Genomic DNA, 16,113 nt, shown 5'->3' with positions numbered 1-16,113 from the left:
GGGCATGATGAGCAGTGGCAGGCCATAATTCTGCACCTGCACAGCTCCAGGAGGCTTTCCTTGTCTTGTTTCAAGGAATTTGCTTAACCCTTTAGTTGCAGTTGACTCCTGAGCTGTGCAGTGAGGAAGCTGACATATGCTTTAGGTTAGAACAAAACGCTGCCAGAACAGAGGCAGTAATGTGGGCCCCAGGGGGGAGAACGGTGCCTTCCCAATGCCTGAAAAGTAGTCCTGCCAGTTAGGGAGTGCTGTCTCCTGGCTTGGACGAAGTTTGCCTTGATCCTGAGGTTGGTGGGGAGGAGAGGGAGAAAACCCACTCTAGCAGATGACAAAATAAAGCCTTTTCGTTGCCTAACCGCCGAGCTCCTCCTCATTGCTCTGATTAAAAAACGAAGACAGGAAGGCAGAGAGAAGTTTGGACTTTGAACTTGAGCAGCGACTTCTGGGTCTCTCCAAGGGGAATGGAAGCTGCAGCATTTTTGGGATTGTGGGTCTCAAACTTCAGCTCCCACTCAGACTTTCTCTATGCAGCCTCCCATGTTGGTCCCTCCCGGGATGCACGGCTCCATTCTGAGCACCGCCTGTTCCGTGCAGACACTTCCTGCCTGTCTTAATGCTGTGATGGAAAGTGTCATGGTAATTTCTGCCAAGTGTCAGTTTAATTTTAGCAACCGTGATTTCAAATGGCATCAGAGCATTATTGAACAGCATTGTGCTCAGACTGCCTTAGATTCTCTTCCTCGTACCTAGGAACCTAGAGGGTTGCTAATGTGGTCAAAAGTAAAGCCCGTCGTCCTGTTGCTGGCTCTACAGAGAGCGCTGGGGACCGGTGAGACGTGTGGCAGGATCTGCTCGTCACATCAGTGATCCCTGTATCCTCATCTGGCTAGTAATTATTTCTTTTTGTTTGGAGGGGCCTGGTGGGGGGGTCATTTTCAAGATTACATAGTCTTCCAAAGAAATGTTTTGGTTTTCTTTTTAAACCCCTTCAAGGTGACAGGTTTCTGGGGATAGTGCAGGTGGAATGGGATCTTCCTGGGAAACAGGATGGAATTATAATGATAAGCCAGTGGTATGCAGAAAAATGAATGTAAAAAAACTCATTTCTATTCTGAATTGATGCAGTAAGAGAAAGAATGAAAATAGTACATACATCCATAATATTTCTACCCCTGTAAACAAAAACTTTTTATATGGCCCATAAAATTCCCTTATGAAGAAAATAATATCGTTCATCACAAAGAATCTTGAAAGGTCTCAATAATTACTCACTTATTTTCATTATATGTATTACCATGGATTAATAACATCAAATGAGAGATGGGCAGAATTCTTGCATTAAAAACTCTTTTAGGGCACCTGGGTGGCTCAGTTGGTTAAGCGACTGCCTCCGGCTCAGGTCATGATCCTGGAGTCCCTGGATCGAGTCCCGCATCGGGCTCCCTGCTCAGCAGGGAGTCTGCTTCTCACTCTCCCGCTCCCCCATCTTGTGCTCTCTCTCTCTCAAATAAATAAATAAAAAATCTTATAAAAAAACTCTTTTAAAGAAAAACCTAGAAGCGTCATTTCTAATTTATTCAGTATAGTTAAATTAGGATGTGATTTTTATTCAGTTTCCCCTCCCTGTTCTGTTACCCACTAAAATCATGATATTTTAGATATAGATTCCTTGTATTTAAAATCCCCCAGGAAATGTTCTACCTCCTAGTTACACTTTCCCCAGCCCTTCTGGTCTAAACCAGTATCGCAGCTTTGATGCCTTCATTAGTTTCCAGTGATGATTTATAATTAAAATAACTTCAGAGCTAGTATCATCTGAGACACTGCCTCAAATGTGGCCCAATTTCTTTTACAACCAGGGCTCTGGGGGATGGGGACGTCTTGGAAAGAGGACGTAAATTCGGCTTCCTGCTCCGCTTTTACCTAATTGAGCGACCTTTACATTTAAAAGGTAAAATTCTCTGGACCCCGCTTTCCTCATCTGTCAGATAAAGTGGTTGGACTAGATGGGGGTCCTGGGCACATACAGGGACAAGCACTAGTGGGGAAGGATGCCAGGGCAGCAGGCTGGTGGGTGCCAACCCAGGGAACACGTGTTTTCGGCATCTTCTATCTGACAGTCTGTCTGAAGGGCCACACCAGTGGTTTCTACACTGGAATTTTGGTCCAGTGTTGTTAGATCTTTCAAGTTTTTGAGAACATGTCCAATTTTCGATTTTTTTGTGAAACAGGCCAATTTATATGGGTTGGTAAACTAACTCACCAAAGCCTGTCTGCAAGTAAGACTGGGCAGGTTAGACTGGGCCTCAGCTTCTAGGGCTCTAATCAGAATGGCTCTCTGAGGGCTAGAATTTTCTAGTATCTTTGTCATGCCTGGCCTATGAATACGCTTAATGGATAAACACCCACCTAACATAAACAATGCAGTACTTAGGCAGCTTGAAGGTGGTTTCCTCTAAAGAGTATTATGTAGAGATAAAGAGGCAGAGTTTTTCTTATTTATTCTGAGTTGTCAAATTTCCTCAAGGAGAGAGAAGGTAAAATCATGCTTCTTGTTCTAAGTCTGGTCACTTCACAGGAACCACTTCTGAAGGGGCATGTGGCAGGGTCCTTCTGTTCCCTTCCTACCAAGGGGGAAGATGGGTTCTCAGTCTGGTGGCCTTAAATGAAAGAGTGAGTGTGTGGCTTGCCATGACTCAGCACACCCAAGTCCTAAAAGGCGCTATCTGATTTCAGGAAGTAAGAAGTCTCAGCAAAGAGCAAGCTGTTTTGAACCTCAACTTGAAACATGATGCCTTCCTTCATCTTGATGAACTGCAGGGCTTTTCACTCAGATGCTTTAGTGTTCTGCGGGGGGCGGGGGGGGGGGGGCGGGGGGGGGGGGGGAGGGAAGCAAACGAAAAGGAAAATTAGGCCTCTCTTTTTGAGCTGTCTGTAGGTATTGACGTGCATTTGTAGCAGAATTGTTGGCCAGGACCACGAGTGCCAGGGAAATCCGGGGTACACAGTGGTCCTGAGATGGGTCTGCGGAATCTGGTCAGGTTTCTGGATTTTGTGTGAATAGGCTGTACTATTACGCTTCGTCAGAGTCATGTTGTAAAATTTCCCATGATATTTACTCTTACATTAGCATTTTTCGTTAAGTGCTTTGTGTTGGGTTTTGACATATACTCAAGTTAAAAGACCGTGCCTAAATTTAAAACGTAATGATTCCCAGGCAGTTGTTAGGGTGGACTATGGCAGAAGTAACTTAAAAACATCGGATTAGGCCGAAAGAGAGACAAAGGTTACCCCTGAAAGAGTTAATTACTGAGAATTTTCTGTAGTTACTTTTAGTGTTTTGTTTTGTTTTGTTTTTTCCTATCTCCCCTGGGGCATGGTTTTGTTTCTGGTGCGTTGAAATGTTCATGAATGCGGAACTGAATCATAAAATTAAAGAATGACCTATCTGAGCCTTTAATCATCTGCCTCGACTCGGTTTCCTACCACTCGCCGTTCTACGCCTCTGCTCAAGCCAGGCTCGCGGTTCGCAGGTGCAGGAGCGCGCCGAGTAGGCGCTCACCTCCAGACCTGCGCACTAGCTTCCCCTCGCCTGCACCGTCCCTGCCCCGCTGTCGCCTAAGCTAGCTGTCATCTGGAAGCCACTCGGAGCTCTTCGCACAGCCGCCTTCCCCTGCAGTCTCCCTCCCGGTCCCCCCCACCGCCGAGCCCTCTGCCCCCTCCCACCACGCCCCACCCCCTTTCCCTCTTTTGCCTCCGGAGGGCTTAGCTAGCATTATCCGACAGAAGAGTCATCAATTACTTGTTTACTCTCTTGTTTTGCCTGGTCTGCTCACCTCTAGGGCTCCGTCACTTCAACAGCGCCTAACATAGAAGAGGTTACGTATTTGTTGGATGAATTCGTGAATCCAGTCCGCTCCTTTGTTACCACTAAGAAGCAGCGCAAAGCAGATTCAAACAGATAGGTCTCTATCCACCCTTCCCCCAATCTTGTATTTTAAAAACCACCAGGGAAGGCAATTTCATGTTGCACTTCAGTATTTTCTCCTCACTACTATGAAATTCTGCTTTAGAAGAAATTCAACTTGACTACCATACTTCAAGTCTATTTCCTTTTCTGTGTATGCTTAGTGGGGATTGAGGGACATTGGTCACTTTTTAAAGATTTATTTATTTTAGGGGCGCCTGGGTGGCTCAGTCGTCGACTGTCTGCCTTCGGCTCGGGTCATGGTCCCAGGGTCCTAGGATCGAGCCCCACATCACATCCGGGTCCCTGCTCAGCGGGAGGCCTGCTTCTCCCTCTCCCACTCCCCCTGCTTGTGTTCCCTCTCTCTCTGTGTCTCTGTCAAATAAATCTTTTAAAAAAATAAATAAATAAAATTTATTTATTTTAGAGAGAGAGCGCTAAGGGGGAGAGGGAGGGGCAGAGAGAGAGAGACCAGCCAGCTCCCCAGGATGCAGGTCTCCATCCCAGGACCCTAAGATCATCACCTGAACTGAAACCAAGAGTGGGTTGCTTAATCAACTGAGTCACCCATGCGTCTCATGGTCACTTTTTTATATTCCCCACAAAAGATCCTACTCTCCACTGAAGACCTTCAATTCTTTTTTTTTTTTTTTTAGATTTTTATTTATTTATTTGACAGAGAGAAACACAGCGAGAGAGGGAACACAAGCAGGGGGAGCAGGAGAAGGAGAAGCAGGCCTCCTGCCAAGCACGGAGCCCGATGTGGGGCTTGATCCCAGGACCCTGGGATCATGACCTGAGCCGAAGGCAGACGCTTAGCGACTGAGCCACCCAGGTGCCCCAGACCTTCAATTCTTAACTCATCATCATCTCCACCTTCTCACCAGTTAGGGGGTTTCAACATTTTTGATCTTGTCACATTTTAGTCTAACTGGTTGGGGTGGGAATGGCGGAGCACAGCATCTGCATTTATAGAAATGGAGAGAACAGAAGTTCTACTATGGAGGTGCCTGGGTGGCACAGTCGGTTGAGCGTCTGACTCTTGGTTTCAGCTCAGGTCCTGATCCCAGAGTCGTAGGATCTATCCCGGCGTGGGGCTCTGCTCTCAGCGCGGAGTCTGCTTGACTCTCCCTCTGCCCCTCCTGCTCATGCTCATTCTCTCTCTCTCTCAAATAAATAAGTAAGTAAATAAATAAATAAAGTTCTACTATGCAGACAGACTACAGCCATCCAGGGTTCACAGGAGAGCAACCCAGAGGAAATATTTAGGCATAATGTGACAAGTTTAAAGGAAGTACAGTCTGGAATAAGTTGGAGGCTGAAGAACCGATGCATAATTATTGCTTCAAGTGTGCAAAGAGCGAGCCTTAGAGAAGTAGAGGCCAATGGTTCTCAGGTGGAGACCCACGTTCTCATGGAGAACAGAACAGTGTAGGGTTGTGATGGGGAAGGGGACTTCATTCTTGACCTTGGTTCTGACCATCAAGCAGTAATGGGTTTGTGGCGGGATTTTGAGGGCAGCTTCTTCTGCTGAGGGCACAGAGCAGGAAGGACCTCACATTCTGAAGAACCAAAGCCCACTTGGGACCCAATACCCTTCACGATTTTTAATCGGAGGCCACACTATCCCTGCCATGTTCCACGACAGCCCCGCAACTGATCCCCCATACCAGCTTCATAACAGGACTCGGGGAGGAGATGAGAAAGGAAACGATTGCCGGGGTGTGGATCTGACTTGGGGGGGGGGTTTCTCTCCCCTCCCTGTGCGGAGTAGGCAGGTTGGAAGGTTTCATGAGGAATGGTAGTGGCTAAATGAGGGTATGGGAGTCACAGAAAGTGAGTTTGAGGCTTGGACCACTGTCAGGGCTGAAGGGAGGGAGAGCTACCTCCTCTACGGGGAGTGGTTCTTAAAAATGAAGGGCATTAGGCCAAAGCTAAATGTCTCCCCCCCACATACCATGCATCTATTTGGAAAGCATCGCATCAGCAGAGGCCTCTGGTATTGGAGGGAAAGCAATAGAGTCAGAGAGAGAAGGGGATGCGAGCCCCTCGCCCCAGCTCGTATGAGAAGATGTCTTCTCTCTTCTCTCTCCCTTGACACCAGAGGGGTCAATCTGGGCAAGGTAAGGGGTGGAAGAATACGAGAACCATAGCTGGCCTGGAATGTGGACTGCCTTCTCCTACCCCCTAAGGTGCTGGAGGGGGAGAAGAGGCTAAAGGGCAGACAGGGCCTCCCATCCCAGTCCAAGGGCCCCTCTCCACATGTGAGCTGATGATGGGATGGGGGACAAGTTCCAGATGAGAAAGGAGATTGGCATTTCACAACGGACTGACCTCCTTTAGGGAAAGAGACAAGAAACAACTTTAGTCTAAGATGTCATTAAAAGAAGCTGGAGATTTGTCAGAATATGATTGAAGGCAGTTACTGCAAAACACAAACAACCCCTGCCCCCGCAAGTATTTATTAATTGTTCCTTACTTAGTGGAGAAGTGCACACATAGTTAAAAAAACGAGACCCCAGTACATGGAAGGAGCTTATGCATGAGATTGCCATACCAGGGCTGGGGATTTTGGGCAAGGTGAAGCCTTTCCTCTTTCAGGAGGAGATTCTAGGAGCCTGCATCATTTTAAGAAGATGGATTTTCTATACTGCAAATCACTGAGTTTAATGTTACTACAGGGCCAAATTTTAAGACAAACGATTCACATTGTCACCTGGTGCACTTACAAGAAGTAAAGAAAAACACTTGCTCTTGTGCCTTGCACATCTCCATTCCTTTTGAAAAGGCTTCCGCTGCCGGGCCACTGGGGCATACTGCAGAATAATGTTTCTGCGCCGCAGCGACTCGCTTCATGAAGTGTCTCACTATCTTCCGGAACAGTCACAGAAATGTGAGCTGGATGATGGAGCAGTTAGAAGGCTCAGTAATCTGTTCAAAGACAACAGTTCTTTATTTAATGCTTGCAATATGCCAGACACGGGGCTAGGGGATTTGCATACATCATCTTCGATCTTTCACAGTGGTTATTCTGAAAGGTCAGCGTTATGATCTGATTATGAGAGTTTGCAAGATGAAGACACTTGTCCGAAATCATATGTTAAGAGGCAAAGCCAGGATTCAAACCGGCAGATCAGAAGTTTGTGTTGTTGTTTAAACCCACAAACCCAGGTCATCAGTTGATTGATTCCAACTTGGTAGGGGGTCTCCGGTGACACTCTCTCATGACTTCAGTAACCTGAAAATGGAACAAACCCCTTTGGGAGAGGATGAGCTCCCCGGACAGAGGGCAGTGAAGCAGAGGGTGGTCCACCCTGGATGTTGGAAAAGAGCTTCAGGTGGGAAATAGACAAGGGCTTCTAAGACTTTAGAATGGCAATGGATACATGTATACATGTTTTAGAAGCATGATCCCCAAATGCTAAACCACCACATGTATGCAATTCTTGACTTGCAACTTTCTCACCTTCGTGCTCTCGGCAGGTTTCCCCCTATATTACAAAAGAAAGCCATGCCTCTTACCCATCCCAGATCTAGGGACACAGAAACTTACAGGACACCAAATAAAGGGACATTTCTAAAACTTGGTTTCAGGGAAGTCTTCCTTAATGATAACTGGGGAACTATAAACTTACCTTCTGCTTCCTATTTTTGCCTATCTCACACATATTTTTGTTATGGGCAAAACATGAGCTATAAGGGTGCCTGGGTGGCTCAATTGGTTGAGCATCCGACTCTTGGTTTCAGGTCAGGTCATGATTTTAGGGTCCTGGGCTCCGAACTCAGTGGGGAGTGAGGATTTTTTCTCTCTCTCTCTTCTCCCCCACCCCACTCTCTCAAATAAATAAATCTTTTTTTTTAAAGAGCTATAAAATAGGGTGTTTTTGTTCATGCTCAAATGTTCTGAATTTAGAAATATGGAGGGAGGTGATGGGTATGAAGGGAATGATTAATGACCTTACCACTTCCATCCTCAACATGCTGTTCGAGATTGCACCCTCTCTGGAGTCAGGTAAGAGCAAAGCAAAGAGAGCCTCAGTAAGAAATGTGACTGGTAGAAGCCTTTCTTTCTCCCCTCCCAGAGTTAAACTCAATTAGTTCTTTCCACTTATTCTCAACACTCTTCCCTTAGTTTCCCCTAGGTAGAAGAGAAACTGGGGTAATTAATAGTTCCCTTGATAAGACTTGGTAAATCTTTTTCATATATTTCCCAGAAATTAGGAAAGAGACTGACTATTGACTGTGTAACAAATATTTTTAAAAATTAGGTACTTTACAATTCTTTGCTTTTGTTAAAATGAAGGACCTAAATTGTCGGTTGGTGGAACATTACTAATAATTTTGATGATGAATCATCAGACTGAGGCTTTTGGCAATATTCATTCATTTATACATGAACTACTTTGGGGGAAAAAGCCTTATTAATTTTATGATGAAGAGAGGCACTCTCAATATCATTTTACTTTTAATAATGAAGTTATCAAAATATTATTTGATTAATTGTATAGTATTAATAACTCAATCCAGAGTTTTCCTTCCTTGTTTCCTTTCTTCCTGACCTCTATTCCTCCCTCCCTCATTCCTTTCCTTCCTTCCTTCCTTTCTTCTTTCCATAATTTAGAGCTTTATGGTCACAAGAAATAAAAACTAAAAAGAATTTGTGTGCATATCCCTATTGGAGAGAACTATGATAACAGATCAAGAAAATACTTTCAAACACAAAAATGTTACTAAAATAAAATTCTGTGGGGAAGTGAAATGGCAATTGGAATTCAAAGAGAAAGAGGAATGATGTGGAATTTCCCACTGTCCAAGAGGAACTTGTTCTCGTATTTCCAACAAAGGCAATGGCTGGTATCAAGTCATTATAGTATGTTGCTTTTGCTAACGGACTTTAACATATCATTAGACATCAACATTATACCATAAAAATGGCAAAATTTGCCACTGTTTGAATTTAGGAAAAATTTTAGGTATCAGTTTTAAAACGTGGTAGAGATAATTTATCAAAATTATTCTGCAGAGTATGTAATCTCCAGTGTGTATGTGTGTGTGTGTTTTCCATACCACCAAGCACTTCTCCACTTCTTAAGGGCACTGCCTGGGTGTCCTATAATTTAACTCAATTCTGACAGGTAGATAGTGTCAGATCCCACAGGTTAAGGGCTGATTCCCAAAAGAGATTGCAGTCCCCTGCCCCGCTTCAGATGACGATCACGAGTCCAGGTCGTCACCTTGCTTCTGACCAATGGCTATTGATCAGAGTTTCTACTGACCTCCTCCTTCTCTGGTTCCATTAATTTGTTAGAGTGGCTCACAGAACTCAGAGAAACATTTACTTATGTTTACCAGTTTAAAGGAAATTATCAAGGATACAGATAAATAGCCAGATGAAAAGGTAAAGAAAGGGGGCGCCTGGGTGGCTCAGTGGTTAAATGTCTGACTCTTGATTTCGGCTCAGGGCATGATCTCAGGGTTGTGAGATCAAGCCCCATGTCAGGCTCTGTGCTCAGCACAGAGTCTGCTTCTCCCTCTCCCTCTGCTCCTCCCCCACTCCCCCCTCTCTCAAATAAATAAATAGATACAATCTTTTTTTTTTTTTTTTAAAGAAAAGCTACAGAAGGATCCCGAGTGCAGGAGCGGCTGTCCCCACGGAACTGGACAGCATCACCCTTACAGCACGTGGATGAGTTCACCAACATGGACGGTTTCTGAAACCTGCCCTTTTGGGTTTCTACGAAGGCTTCATTAAGATTAAATCATTGGCCATTCGTGACTAAACTCAATCTCCAGGCCCTCTCCTCTCTTTGGAGGTTTGGGGATGGGATTGAAAGTTTTCACCGTCTAATCACATGGTTGGTTCTGGCAACCAGCCTCCATCCTGAGGTGCTTTTTCCAAAAGTCATCTTACTAACCTAAATGCAGGTGTGATTGAAAAGGACTTGTTATGGATATCAAAAGACATGTTTATTGCATTTATCACTTAGGGAATTCCAAGGGTTTTAGGAGCTCTGCCAGATATAACAAGATATCTGTATATCTTATTATAAACATATAAACCATCTCACAATCCAAAAAACTTCAATACCACTGACCTAGACGGTCTTAAGCCTGAAACTCTTTATTATAGAGAAATGTCTGGAATTAAATTTGGCTCAAATCCAGATTACCAGCTAAAACACTGGGTGAGTTACTTACACTTTTCAAGCTTTAATCGTCATCTGAGAAGTGGGGTATCTACAGAACCTTCCTCATGGGGTTGGGGTAGCTGTGAGGATGAATAGGGATGATGTGTCTAAAATGCTTAGAACGTGGCCGGCATATCATAGGGGTGTCAGGAAGAAAAATGCTTAATAAGTTGAGTTTGATCAGGATGGCCTCCAAGGAACACCAAATTCCACACGGGAGAAGGTGACGTTTGGTGTGTAGAGCACGGTAGTGGGTGTGTGTCCCTGTGTGTGTGGTTTCAATGTGCTCTTCATAACAAAGCCCTGTCACCAATGCCCCTTCTCTGCGGCTCACCTCTCCTCTTTGCCTGGGCCACCAAAAGTTCTCAGCCTCCGTGGTGTGGTTGGGGCTGGGGTGAGGGGGTAGGGAAATAGCGGGGAGGGAAATAGAGGGATAGGTGACACGAGAGCAGGGACAACAGATCAGGGAAGGGTGGGCACCTCATTCTGGAATGTTGGGAGGCGAGGGTTTCAATCTCTCCAGATTAGGTGGAAAAAAGAACTGCCAGCTACCCAGAGATCCTATAATCCTTATGTTGTCCTGGAAGTCCTAGCCGGCCAGAGCATCAGAATTATCCCTATGGATATGGTAGCTGGACCATTAAGCCACCAGCAGGTGGAATGTCTTTGGAAGGTCCATGGCCTGATTCCCAGATTTCCAGATTCCCTGGCCAACTGCAGGGGTTCAAGCGGTCCCTTCATTAAGCTCACAATCTCTTGCTCCTGCAGTTTTGGGGGCACCACGTATCCTATTTTGGCTGAGATCTGTGTGCGAAAATGCCAGAATTGGAGGCAGGATGCTTGAGTGGGGAGGAAAGGGCACTTGTGGGGCAGAGAGGGGCCTGCGGAGGTGGATTCAAGTGACTGCTGGATCTCATCTCTCTCCAGCCAGGACGAACTTCCTAAGGGAGAGGACAGACTGAGGCATTTTTTTTTTAAGGACATAAGAACTTAAAATTGATTTTTTTTTTTTACAGATTTTATTTATTTATTTGGGAGAGAGAGAGAGAACGAGCAGTGGGGAGGGGCAGAGGGAGAGTGAGAGAGAGAAGCAGACTCCCCACTTAGCAGAGAGCCCAATGTGGGGCTTGATCCCAGGACCTGGAGATCATGACCTGAGCCAAAGGCAGACACCCAACCCACTGAGACACGCAGGCACCCCTTAAAATTGATTTCGAAATTGTTTTTCATCTTGTGCCATAATTATGTCTTCGTAACCCCCAAACTTCAGCTAGAATCTGAAAAATAATGACTTCCTGTTAGTGATGCTTGAGGACAGTGGACCTCAACTTGCCTGCATGTCAGAGTCACCTGGGGAGGTTGGGAAAATCCTGGTGGCCAGTCCGCACCCAGACGAACTAAATCAGTTGCTCTAGAGGTGGCACTGATATCCGTACAAATCATTCAGGTGGTAAGAAAAAACGTGCAGCCACGGTTGTTACTTGCCACTTTAGGAAAATGGAAGGGGAGTGGTGTGGGGCTTGGGGCAAACTCTTCAGGCAACAAGGGAGAGGCCGGTTGCTGAGAGGCAGGTTGCCGGTGAAGGTGATCACAAGTACACCAGGCAGACTGAGGATTTGGGGCTTTCACCCCAGACACTTGTAAAAGAGCGGCGGACTTGGTCCAGCAATCAAAGAGAGTGGGTGGGAGATAAACCGTGGTCCTCACTGTCAACATGGACTTTCACTGCTATTGCCCTTGAGCTGACCTAACTTTCCTTTCTCTGTCGATTTGGAGGTTCACTCCCTTCCAAAGACAGTGAACTCTGGCTGTTGAGCAGGAGCTGTGGAAATGCCCCTCTTACCCAGCTCCAGCTGTGTGACTTGTAGACACATCCTCCTGGGGGGAAGTCAACAGCTACCCTCTCAAGAAACATGACAGAGAAGTCCACTGTGTGTAGCTAAGCACTCCCTGGAGAGACAGGCTGTCAGAATAAGAAGGTGGGGCCAAGTGGTAGACAGCCAACAAAGGAGTCAGACAGGATTAGTCCAACTCTTAATAAAAGGTCCCAACTATGCTGAGTTCTTCATAATCCGGCCCAGAAGATTTGCCTCCTTTCTTGTCTCCTCCAGCCCGCTACTTCCCTCTCTCTCAGCTCTGATAACGATGTCCAGAGCATTCTCGTGGTCACTTAGCTGGATACAGGAATGTGTGACTTGGTTAACTGGTCACTTCAAGTGAACATGCTTTGTTTCATCACTGGGCTACAAGATTAACTTTCTGGGAGCTTGGGGTTTGCAAGACCTCCAAAGAGAATGACATCTATCTATTGGTAAATATTCTTTCTCTCCTTCTGTTTACTCTCCTCCCTCTCTCTTCTCCTTCCTTCCTTCCAGTGCGTGTATCTCTGTGATGAGGACAGTACTATTCATAGAGCACCAATGAAAACTGTGTACAGAAAAAAAAAAAAAGGAGCAGTGGTGCCTTGGGGAATATTTTCTGTCCAAATTTATGCCCACTCTTCCTCTTGCATCACTATCAAAGCACCTCCTTCTTGCCTTGGGGTGGGTTGACCTGGGCAGATACATTGCACAAAGCATGGTGGCATTGAGATGGGGAGAGGACAGAGTTGGTTTCAACTAGGGAAGCCTCACAGAAGGATTGGAAGCTTATTAATTAAGCAAGAGCCAATGTGCTACCTGAGCAAGCATGCCGGGGTATGAAGGACAAGGGCCAAAGGAGGTGAGAAATGGGAGACGGAGAAGAGACGTTAGAAGCCAGGGCTGCCAGGAGCAGGGGCGCACGGACTGAGGAGAAGCTTCAGCACCAAGCCTATGAGCTGCAGTTCTCCGATGTGAGGTGGGGCGTCTGGCGGTGGTCAGGCCATGGGGCCCGACAGCAGGGCCCAGCACCTTCACGGGTTGTGGGTTGGTATCTCTGGGGATCTGGAGGTGAGGAAGTTAATAAGATGGTGAGGAGCTGCCCTGAGAGCTCGGGAGTAGTTCATAAGTGGGCCACAATCCCTGCTTTCCCAGACATCTCTTCAAAGGCAAGTTGCTCTGTACTGTGGGGTCAAACACCAGACTAGTCAACCCTGCCATCTCAGGGACTGTGACTGGTATTTGGTGCTTGAGCGAAGTCTATTGTGGTTTTTCTTTATTTGTATATAAATAAATATTTATTTGTATATAAATATTTTTATGTTAATAAAGCTATTTCTATACTCTCGATATTTTGTATCAGACACTGAGCAATTTAACGTAATTAGATTCATTATTTTGGAATTAAATAACACAGTACATATGTATATTCTTTCTAATTTGATTAAAAGTTGGATCTCTAAGTGAATTTTGAGGGGGGTGAAAATGTCCTTAGAGTCTTCTATAATCACTCCCTTCCCCTTCCCGTGGCCCGGGCTCAGGCCTAACACTGTTCTGGAGCTGAAGCAGAAATCCTGCCAGAACTTGCAGGAGAGAAGCAACCTACACCTGAGCCAGCCCGGCTCATGGGCCTGTTGCATCAGCCACGGTGGTGCTTGTTAAAAAAACAGAAATGCTCATGGCTGTGCCCAGATCTACCGAAATAGAATTGGGTGGGGGGAGGGAGGAGTTGTTTGAAACCTGGAGGGCTGTGTGTTCAGTCCTAGATGATTCTGGGATGTCTGATCCTATCACTCCTTCGGGACTCTCTGGCCCCCATAATCTTCCTTATCAGGGGTGACTCGGAGAATCTCTGGCTCCCACCCACTCCCCTTTCCCAGAGTCCTGTCTTTTGTAATAACAACATCAACACTTATATCGGTGGCAAAGATGACTCTAGGCCTGTGACACCATTCATTGTCTCTCTCTCTTTTTTTTATTAACAGAATCTCAGTTTTTTTTTACAGCATAGCAATACACCTAGTCTTTTAAGCCTCTAGGTGTGGTGTGATCATGAGGCTCATTCTGCTCAATGTGCTAAAATCAGAAGTGCTGTGCAGAGCTTTTGAAAGTAAAGGTAGAGGTGCAAACTTCTTACTCCATTTCTGCTTCTTGCACGTGGATGTGTTGGCCGGAGCTCCGGAGCCTCGTTGGCTCATGACGCAAGGAGCTAAGGGCGGTTGAACAGGAAGAGAGAAGGACTGGGGTCTCCGGTGTCCCAGTAACTGCTAATCCAGTCATGCTCTGGGCCTACATCATAGGAGAAGACAGTAAACATTTATGTACTTAAGCCATTGATAATTTTGGCTTTTTGGTTTTTCACAGCTGACTCAAATCCAAATACGTGACATGTATTGACTATACCCCACGTGGCAGGCACCAAGCTAAACTGTTTATATATTTTCTAATTTAAGCCTCATAAAAATCATTTGAGAGATTCTACTATTAGCCCCATTTCACAGATTTAAATTAGGCTTAAGGAAGTTAGGTAACTTGCTTAATATCACTCAGCTGGTATGTTCTGGGATAGCAGTTGATCTTCGGTAGGCAGAATTCAGGAGCCGGGCCCTCATTCCTATATACTGAGGACGCGCCTCTTAACGCAGTTCCCTTGATATCAAGGGCTGAGAAGGTTTAAGTTCCTCTGTAATGAACCACAACTCTGTTCTCTATTTCTCTATTATTATTGATGGGGTAGAGACTTTTCTAATCTACCTTCCTCAATCCTCCTTCCTCAGAGGAGGGAGGTAGGAGAGAGAAATAAGGAAATGATCTAAGACAATGATCCTAGACTTCTGAATTTGAAGGATCCGGTTAAAAAAAAAAATCGGGTGACTGACATAGAGTTCACAATTTTTTATTTTTCACAGTAAGGGCATTAATAAAAAAAAACTATCATCTGCCCTGAACAACATTTGATGAAAAAACAAATGTTCATATGAGAGAAAAGATGATATAATCACAAACTAAAGGGCAGTCTTTTAAGCCAAATAAATTTAATTATAAACTTAGTATTTTAAAAGTACAATGCATTTCTCCCCCTCTTGCTCATGTTTTTCAAGGACTGGCAAAATGTCATCAGGATTTGAGAAACCTTTATTTATAAAATAAAAAAATATTTTATTTATTTGACAGAGAGCACAAGCAGGGGGAGGGGCAGGCAGAGGGAGAGGGAGAAGCAGGCTCCCTGCTGAGCAGGGAGCCCGACGTGGGACTCAATCCCAGGACCCTGGGATCATGACCTGAGCCGTAGGCAGCCGCTTAACCGACTGAGCCACCCAGGCACCCCACCTTTATTTAAGATCTTAAAGAAGGGGTAGCTAGTTAGAAAGTGGAAAAGCTGCCTCAGGATGCAAATCAGGCCAAAGAGTGATGAACAGGCATGGCAAGACTGCTTTGTGACACCAATATCCATTCAACCTTTCTTCCTTAGTCATACGACCCTGGTTTTTATTTGAGGTAATACTGTGCTCAGCTGAAAGAACATATATAGGTCCTTGCAGGTAAAGTTGGACATGTGATTACATGTTGGTCAATGAGATATAATGCAGAATGTCGGGTGGCATTTTCAAGAGGGTGCTTCATTGGGGCTCAGCTGCAAAGGGGGCCCTCTTGACTTCTTTCACTTTCTCTTCCTGCTGATCTAGTAGGAAGACATGGTGGCTGTGAACTATAGTGTCTCTCTTAGACTGAGGACGGCAATGCAGAAAGATGGTGGCCTGTGTCCCTGATGACACCTTGGAACTCTGAATGGCCCACTTTTGGGCATATTTTACAGGAGAGGGAATTTCATCTTATCTGAAATACTATTTTATTTTTTTTCTGCTACATGCATCTAATCCCAACTGATATAAAGAGGTAAATCCAAATCCATTTTAGACAAAGAGCATCATAATAGTGTTAGACAAAAATTCACAGAATCAGGGGTACCTGGGTGGCTCAGTTGGTGCAGTACCTGACTCTTGTTTTTGGAGCAGGTTCCGATCTCATGGGACATGAGATCGAGCCCTGAGTCAGGCTCTGTGCTCAGCTGGGAGTCTGCTTGAAGATTCTCCCCCTC

The sequence above is a fragment of the Mirounga leonina genome, unplaced genomic scaffold, assembly GCF_011800145.1.
Source record: "Mirounga leonina isolate KUSES-001 unplaced genomic scaffold, KU_Mleo_1.0 Mir_165, whole genome shotgun sequence".
Classification (NCBI taxonomy): domain Eukaryota; kingdom Metazoa; phylum Chordata; class Mammalia; order Carnivora; family Phocidae; genus Mirounga; species Mirounga leonina.
Note: the sequence above shows the minus strand (reverse complement) of the source record.